This window comes from Onychomys torridus, chromosome 10 (assembly GCF_903995425.1).
Source record: "Onychomys torridus chromosome 10, mOncTor1.1, whole genome shotgun sequence".
In the NCBI taxonomy this organism is placed as follows: domain Eukaryota; kingdom Metazoa; phylum Chordata; class Mammalia; order Rodentia; family Cricetidae; genus Onychomys; species Onychomys torridus.
In genome coordinates, this window is record NC_050452.1 from 56,121,081 (window position 1) to 56,130,874 (window position 9,794).

The window sequence follows — 9,794 nt, forward strand, 5'->3', positions numbered from 1 at the left end:
AAAGTGGAGGAACAGACAAACAAAAAATGGGAAGAACGCTATAAAAAACTAGAGGAAAGGACAATTAAAGCAGAAGAAAACAATAAGTCCCTGAAAGAAAATCATGAAAAAGCAAGGGAAACAGTCCAAGACCTGAAGAGGGAAATAGAAAAAATGAAGACGACACTAGCAGAGGAAATGCTGGAAATAGAAAATCTGAGTAAACAAACAGGAACTTCAGATGCAAGTATAACCAACAGAATGCAAGAGATGGAAGAGAGGATCTCTGGTGTTGAAGATACGGTAGAAGAAATAGATTCATCAGTCAAAGAAAACACTAAAACCAACAAAGTCATGGCCCAAAATGTCCAAGAAATTTGGGAAACCATGAAAAGACCAAACCTACGAATAATAGGGATAGAGGAAGGAGAAGAATACCAACTCAAAGGCACAGAAAATATATTTAACAAGATCATAGAAGAAAACTTTCCCAACTTAAAGAACGAAATGCCTACGAAGATACAAGAAGCCTATAGAACACCAAACAGACTAGACTCCCAAAAAAGTCCCCTCGCCACATAATAATTAAACAACTAAATGTACAGAATAAAGAAAGAACATTAAGGGCAGCAAAGGAAAAAGGCCAAGTGACTTATAAAGGCAAACCCATCAGAATAACACCTGATGTCTCAATGGAGACTTTGAAAGCCAGAAGGACCTGGACAGATAGAATGCAGACACTATGAGACCATGGATGCCAGCCTAGACTAATATACCCAGCAAAACTTTCAATCATCATAGATGGAGTGAACAAGACCTTCCAAGACAAAACCAGATTTAAACAATACTTATCCACAAACCCAGCCCTACAGAAAGCACTAGAAGGAAAATTCCAACCTAAGGAAGGCAGATACATCCATAAAAACACAGGCAATAGATAACACCACAGCAGTAAACCCCAAAGAAGAGAAGTACACACACACTACCACCAAAAAATAAAAATAATAACAGGAATGAACAATCACTGGTCATTAATATCCCTTAATATCAATGGACTTAATTCACTTATAAAAAGACACAGACGAAAAGAATGGATACGAAAACAGGCCCCATCTTTCTGCTGCATAAAAGAAACACACCTCAAATTCAAAGACAGACACCTCCTAAGAATAAAAGGCTGGGAAAAGACTTTCCAATCAAATGGTCTTAAGAAGCAAGCTGGTGTAGCCATCCTAATATCCAGCAAAATAGACTTCAAACTAAAATCAATCAAAAGAGATCATGAAGGACATTACATACTCATCGCAGGAAAGATCCACTAAGATGAAGTCTCAATTCTGAACATTTATGCCCCAAACACAAGGGCACCCACATACGTAAAAGAAACATTACTGAAGCTTAAATCACATATAAACCCCACACATTAATAGTGGGAGACTTCAACACCCCACTTTCACCTCTGGACAGATCAGCCAAATTGAAACTTAACAGAGACTTAATGGTCTTAACTGATGTTAAGGCTCAAATGGACTTAATCGATATCTACAGAACATTCCACCCGAACAAAAAAGAATATACCTTCTTCTCAGCCCCCCATGGAACCTTCTCTAAAATCGACCACATACTTGGCCACAAAGCAAATCTCAACAGATACAAAACAATTGGAATAACATCCTGTGTTCTATTGGACCACCGTGGTTTAAAGTTAGATTTCAACAACAGAAAAAATTACAGAAATCCTACAAACTCATGGAAACTGAATAATGTTCAACTGAATCACCAATGGGTTAAGGAAGAAATAAAGAAAGAAATTTAAGACTTCCTAGAGATCAATGAAAATGAATACACCACATACCCAAACTTATGGGACACTATGAAAGCAGTGCTAAGAGGGAAATTCATAGAACTGAATGCCCACATAAAGAAGCTGGAGAAATCTCATGCTAGTGACTTGACAGCACACCTGAAAGCCCTTGAACAGGAAGAAGCAAAGTCTCCCAGGAGGAACAGACACCAGGAAATTATCAAATTGAGAGCTAAAATCGATAAAATATAAATAAAGAGAAGAATACAAAGGATTAATGAAACAAAGAGTTGGTTCTTTGAGAAGATCAGCAAGATAGGCAAGTCCTTATACAAACTAACCAAAAGACAAAGAAAGAACATCCAAATTAACAAAATCAGAAATGAAAAGGGGGACATAACAACAGACAATGAGGAAATCCAGAGAATCATCAGGTCATACTTCAAAAACCTCTACTCCACAAAACTGGAAAACCTAAAAGAAATGGATAATTTTCTGGATAGGTACCACATACCTAAGTTAAATCAAGACCAGATAAACCATTTAAATAGTCCAATAACCCCTAAGGAAATAGAATCAGTCATTAAAAGTCTCCCAACCAAAAAAAGCCCAGGACCAGATGATTTCACTGCAGAATTCTACAAGATCTTCAAAGAAGACTTAATACCAATACTCTTTAAATTGTTACACACAATAGAAGCAGAAGGTATATTACCAAAATCCTTCTATGAGGCTACAATTACCCTGATTCCTAAACCAAACAAAGATGCAACAAAGAAAGAGAACTACAGACCGATGTCCCTCATGAACATTGATGCAAAAATACTCAATAAAATACTGGCATACAGACTCCAAGAACACATCAAAACAATTATCCACCATGATCAAGTAGGCTTCATCCCAGGGATGCAAGGGTGGTTCAACATACGAAAGTCCGTCAATGTAATACACCATATAAACAAACTCAAAGAAAAAAACCACATGATCATCTCACTAGACGCAGAAAAGGCATTTGACAAAATCCAACACCCCTTCATGATAAAGGTCTTGGAGCGATCAGGAATACAGGGAACATACCTAAACATAATAAAGGCAATCTACAGCAAGCCAACAGCCAACATCAAATTAAATGGAGAGAAACTCAAAGCAATACCACTAAAATCAGGAACAAGGCAAAGCTGTCCCCTCTCCCCATACTTATTCAATATAGTACTTGAAGTTCTAGCCAGAGCTATAAGACAACATAAGGAGATTAAGGGGATACAAATTGGAAAGGAAGAAGTCAAGCTTTCCCTGTTTGCAGATGACATGATAGTATACATGAGTGACCCCAAAAATTCAACCAAGGAACTAATACAGCTAATAAAAACCTTCAGCAACATAGCAGGATACACGATCAACTCAAAAAAACCAGTAACCCTCCTATATACAATAGACAAACAAGCTGAGAAGGAAATCAGAGATACATCACCCTTTACAACAGCCACAAATGATATAAACTACCTTGGGGTTACTCTAACTAAGCATGTGAAGGACCTATATGACAAGAACTTTAAGTCCCTGAAAAAAGAAATTGAAGAAGATGTCAGAAAATGGAAAGCTCTCCCATGCTCATGGATAGGCAGGATTAACATAGTAAAAATGGTGATCTTACCAAAAGCAATCTACAGATTCAACGCAATCCCCATCAAATTACCAACACAATTCTTCACAGATCTGGAAAGAATAATACTCAACTTCATATGGAAAAACAAAAAACCCAGGATAGCCAAAAGAATCCTGTACAATAAAACAATCTCTGGAGGCATCACGATCCCTGACCTCAAGCTCTACTATAGAGCTACAGTAATAAAAACAGCTTGGTACTGGCATAAAAACTGACATGTGGACCAATGGAATTGAATTGAAGACCCTGACATTAACCCGCACACCTATGAACATATAATTTTTGACAAAGAAGCCAAAAACATACAACGGAAAAAAGAAAGCATCTTCAACAAATGGTGCTGGCATAACTGGATGTCAATGTGTAGAAGGCTGCAAATAGATCCATATCTGTCACCGTGCACAAAACTTAAGTCCAAGTGGATTAAAGACCTCAACATAAATCCAGTTACTCTAAACCTGATAGAAGAGAAAGTAGGAAGTAGTCTTGAACGCATTGGCACCAGAGATCACTTTCTAAATATAACACCAGTAGCACAAACACTGAGAGAAACAATCAATCAATGGGACCTGTTGAAACTGAGAAGCTTTTGTAGAGCAAAGGACACGGTCAACAAGACAAAGCGACAGCCTACAGAATGGGAAAAGGTCTTCACCAACCCCACATCTGATAGAGGGCTGATATCCAGAATATATAAAGAACTCAAGAAATTAGACATCAAAATGCCCAACAGTCCAATTAAGAAATGGGCTATAGAACTAAACAGAGAATTCTCAACAGAGGAAGTTCAAATGGCTGAAAGACATTTATGGAATTGCTCAACATCCCTAATTATCCGGGAAATGCAAATCAAAACGACCCTGAGATACCACCTTATACCTGTCAGAATGGCTAAGATCAAAAGCACAGAAGACAGCTTATTCTGGAGAGGATGTGGAGCAAGGGGAATTCTCCTCCACTGCTGGTGGGAATGCAAGCTTGTACAGCCACTTGGAAATCAATATGGCACTTCGTTTGAAAATTGGGAATCCATCTCCCCCAAGACCCAGCTATAGCACTCTTGGGCATATACTCAAGGAATGTTCAATCATACCACAAGGGCATTTGCTTAGCTATGTTCATATCAGCATTGTTTGTAATAGCCAGAACCTGGAAACAACCTAGATGCCCTTCAACTGAAGAATGGATAAACAAAATATGGTACATATACACAATGGAGTACTACTCAGCAGAGAAAAACAATGACATCATGAGGTTTGCAGGCAAATGGATGGATCTAGAAAAAATCATCCTGAGTGAGGTAACCCAGACTCAGAAGGACAAACATGGCATGTACTCACTCATAGGAGGATACTAGATGTAAAACAAAGATGACTAGACTGCTACTCACAACTCCAGGGAGGCTACCTAGAAAACAGGACCCTAGGAAAGACACAGGGATCACCCAGTGACAGAGAAATGGATGAGATCTACATGAACAACCTGGAAGACAGTGGGAGAAATGAAGGGCAAGATTTAAGGGAAAGAAAGCTTAGGGGAGCAGGGGATCCCAGCTGGATCAAGAACAGAAAGGGAGAATGAGGAATAACAGACCATGATAAATGAAGACCACATGAGAACAGGAATAGGCAGAATGCTGGAGAGGTCCCCAGAAATCCACAATGATACATCCTCTGCAGACTGCTAGCAATGGTCGAGAGAAAGTCTGATCTGACCTAGTCTGGTGATCAGATGGCCAAACACCCTAATGGTCGTACTGGAACTCTCATCCAATAACTGATGGAAGTGGACGCAGAGATCCTCAGCCAGGCCCCAGGTGGAGCTCCAGGTATCCAATTGTCGAGAAAGGGGAGGGATTGAAAGAGCGTGAATTGTTGAGACCAAAATGGCAAAAATCACAGCGACAAATAGCCAAACGAATGGAAGCATATGAATTATGAACCAAAGGCTGTGGAGCCCCCAGCTGGATCAGGGCCTCTGGCTAAGTGAGACCATTGAATAGCTTGAACCCAGGCTGTGGGACCCAGACCTGTCCTTAGTGCATGAGCTGGCTGTTTGGAACCTTGGGCTTACACAGGGACACTTTGCTCAGCCTGGAAGGAGGGGACTGGACCTGCCTGTACTGAATCCACCAGGTTTAAATGAATCCCCAAGGGAGTCTTGGCCCTGGAGGAGATGGGAATGGAGGGGAGGGGCTGGGGGGAAGATGGGGGTGGGTGTGGGAGGGGGGAGGACAGGGGAACCCATGGCTGATGTGTAAAATTAAAACACAATACAACAATAATAATAATAATAATAATAATAATAATAATAATAAGCAAAAACAAAAAACAAAAAACATGAAAAGAAAAGCATATTTATCTGATTCAGTCTTAGAGCTGTGTGTCTTTGTGTCAGTCTCTATATATATATAAAAGAGAGACAGAGAGAGAGAAAGAGAGACAGAGAGAGACAGAGAAGCCCAGAGAAAATATAGTGTGAAAAGAGTGGGAACTGGAGTATGCATCTGCGAGCCAGAGAATGCCAAGGTGGTGGTCAGCCACCGGATGCCAATGGGGGCACAAAAGAGAACCCTCCTCAGAGAAGCTTCCAGGAGGAACTGACTCTGCCAATGCCTTGATTTCACATGTCTGGCCCCTGAAAGTACCACGAAATAAATGTATGTTGTTTTAGGCCATTGTGGTGCCTCAGGAAGCTGATACATACTGTATGTCAGATTTATTTCTTATTTGCAACCCACTGCCTAACTGCCATGCCTACCAGCACCCAATATGTAGTAGGCACTCGAATAGACATTAAACAAGTAAATGAATTTACATGTAAGTCCAACAGCAGGCTTAGTTCTGTTGGTGTCCTTAGTGGGATAGTAGACAAAGGCACAGAGGGTTCCCTGAACAGAGTACGGCACTGTCCTCACCTGGGGATGGGGGACGATGAGGCAATGTCACAGGCAAAGGTACTGAGCTGGGAGGGTTGGAGGCAGGTCAAGGGTAGGGGACTGCGGCCTGCACACAAAAGGTGGAGCACAGCATGTGTGAGAATCAGAGGGAGGTCAAGTAGGAAAGGCAGGCTGAATCCAGCTCTGGAGACGTGGTGCCATTCCAGCAGGGCACTTAGCCTTGTCCCTGTAGGTAATGGGCTGTCAGAGAGATTTTTCTAAAAGCCAGGTGTAACATGCTAGAAATGATGCTGTAGGAAAATGGATCTGTTCTCATTAGCATTGGCTCCAGACCTGCTGAGAGACAACAAGGCATCGACAAATGGTCCACATTCATCCTTGCAAATACATAGCAATTGTCCAAACGAGCCCACTCTGCACTGGCTGAGCTTTTGATTACCAAGTGCAATCATTCACAGTGACATAAGAGGATCAAATTGGTGGAACTGAGGAGCAGTGTTCTCCCACCAAGACCACAGCCCTCTGTGTCTGCCTCTCCCGCTGGTCAGCTGTGCCCTTTGACAAGGCTACCTGGCCTTGCCTAGAAAACTCTAGACCTGAAATCATTTGACACACTCTCTTGGCTCTGACCCTCTAGGGTCATGCTGTGGCTATTTGGCCATCTATAACAGATATCTTTACTCACATTTCAGACCCACAGTCAACCCACAGTCCTGGACATAGTGAAAAGCAAATTCTGCTCCATACTTTTGGTGAGGGATGACAGATAGGTTCAGCTCAGGCCTGGGCTCAGCCACTGGGATGTTTTCAATCCTTCTGAACCTTAGTTTTCTAAGTTGATGAAAATATCTAACTCACAGGACTGTGTGGAAACCAAGAGCCCTGTTATGAGATGTGGACTCTCTGCTCTGGAACGTCTGTGTAGAGCTAGACAGCCTTCATTTACAAAGAGTTAACGTCAAGTTCAGGGGATAGAGATATGGCTCAGTGATTAAGGTTTGCCACACAAACACAAGGACCAGAGTTTGAATCCCAGTACCCGGTAACAAGCTGGACATGATCTGTACACACTGCTAACCCCAAGGATTTCTGTGGCTGGCTGGCTGGCAGCCTAGCTTCAGGTCCAGTGAGAAAGCTTGTCTCAAAGAAATAAGGCAGAGAATTAGAGTAGGCACCTGACACCCTCCCCTGGCCTTGGAGCATACACATGTGTGTATAACACACACACACACACACACACACACACACACACACACACACACACACCACACACAGTAAAGTGAAGGTACTGATACCATCCTGGACATCAGTCAACTCTCACACACTGTTTTTAAATATACTGTTGCTCGAACTCAGCACACGCCTGCCACTCAGTCATCCCCAATGACAGTGGTTGTCCTAGTTAGGGTTAGCACTGCTATGATGAAACACCATGGCCTAAAGCAAGCTGAGGAGGAAAGGGTTTATTTGGCTTACGCTTCCACATCTAGTCCATCACCACAGGGTGTCAGGGCAGGAACCTGGAGGCAGATAGAAAACAGACTAGACCCCCCCCACACATGACAGCTGGACAGATTTGAAGAACCTCATCCAGAGAGCTCTGCCGACTCTGTAGACCACTCCATGGTCTAGACCTAACTTACCTCATGCAGCCCTCATAAACTGCTAAGGTACTCATTATCAACCCCCATGTGCAGAGAAAGAGACGCAAAGAAGTCCAGCTGCCTGTGTGTGGTACTCAGCTGGTTCACGTTCTTCACCTCAACATTATGCTAAGTGCCCATGGGTGTGCACACTCGGATACACACTCACACATTCAAATACTCAGATAACAGCAGATCTTTGACGTACCACCATTCTCCCTGGTCCACTGTGGGTTCACTCCATCCATCCCTGCCCACCCCTGCTTGTCACTTTATCCCTCGGAACTCCGCTCCAGGCCCTCTTACCTCTGGCTTCCTGGCTGGTTTAGGCCATGGGAGAGGCTCGTAGAAGGCTGAGGGCGAGGATGAAGTCGTGAACTACAGGCCACTCCATCTGTTTGCAGCGGTACCTCACAGTCTCTGTGTTCCTGCCATGCCATCAACGCCTGTCGTGACTTCAGACCCGGCGGGCAGTCCTCACCTTACAGCCCCAGCCATAAAGCTCACCCCAGTGTTTCTCAACCTGGGGGGTCACGACCCCCCTTGGAGTCGCATATCAGATATCCTGCTTATCAGATACTTATGATGCATAACAGTAGCAAAATTATGGTTATGAGGTAGCAACAAAAATAGTTTTGCGGTTGGGGGGGGGTCACCCCAGCATGAACTGTATTGAAGGGGGCCAACCTCAGGAAGGCTGAGGACCACCGCCTCACCTGGGAAGCTTGATAACACCAGTCTTCCTCTTGTCCCCCACCCTCAGGGATGGGTGTGGTTTCCTAAGGTTGACATTTCTGAGTGCTTTCATCTCTCTTCCTTTAGCATGTCAGCTCACCCACCTTTGGAGCCCCAACTCCCTCTATGAAGGTATTTGAAAGACCTCCAGTGGCGGTGCATGGTGGCACACACCTTTAATCTCAGGAAGCAGAAGCAACTGGAGCTCTGTGAGTTCGAGGTCAGCCTGATCATATTCCAGGACAGCCAAGGCTACTTATGGAGACTCTGTCAGAGAGAGAGAGAGAGAGAGAGAGAGAGAGAGAGAGAGAGAACCTACAATGGTTTCTGGTTTTCTTGATAGACCTCAAATAAATAAACAATATATGCATAACTTATAAAGATACAATTTTTCATACTGATGGTAGGAAAACTACCCCAAACCAGAGCCTAGGGTAGCAGCCACATCCTGCAAATGGACCTTTGTCTAATTTTGCCTAATTAATAGTGTAAATATTGTACATTCTTACTCAAACATACACGTAACTTACTTTTACCATTTTCCTCCTATGGATAATGTGAATTCAAGGTTGCCTGTCATATGAATAACAGGAATTTTAAAAGAGTGTGTGAGCAGACAAAGTCCTGAGGCAGACCAGGAATGATAGATAACGTCACCCAACACAATCAGAACTTAAGATTTCACAGGGGCAATTCTTTCTGGCCCTTTGTTTATAGAGACATTGCTCGGATCTGGGAGATGATGCCTGGCTTCTGACACAGCATGCTCAGCACACAGGGGTGAGGTGGGCAGTGTCCTCCTGAGCATCCCATACAGACTCTCCCGGTCTCTGCCATCCTGTGCTGATAGATCCTATGCTTAGAACCCCCTGGTTGCTCTGCGCCCCCCACCTATTAGGAAGAAATAGAAAGCAAAAATTCGTTCAAGCTCAAGCATCCCATCTCTGGGGTGGGACGGGTGCCCTTGGCTACTGAGATATTTCTATGTTACAAGCAACTGGGAAACAGCACAGGACAGTGCACACAAGACCACTGGGCCTTACCCTTTGACCAGCCTATGTGCTGCCA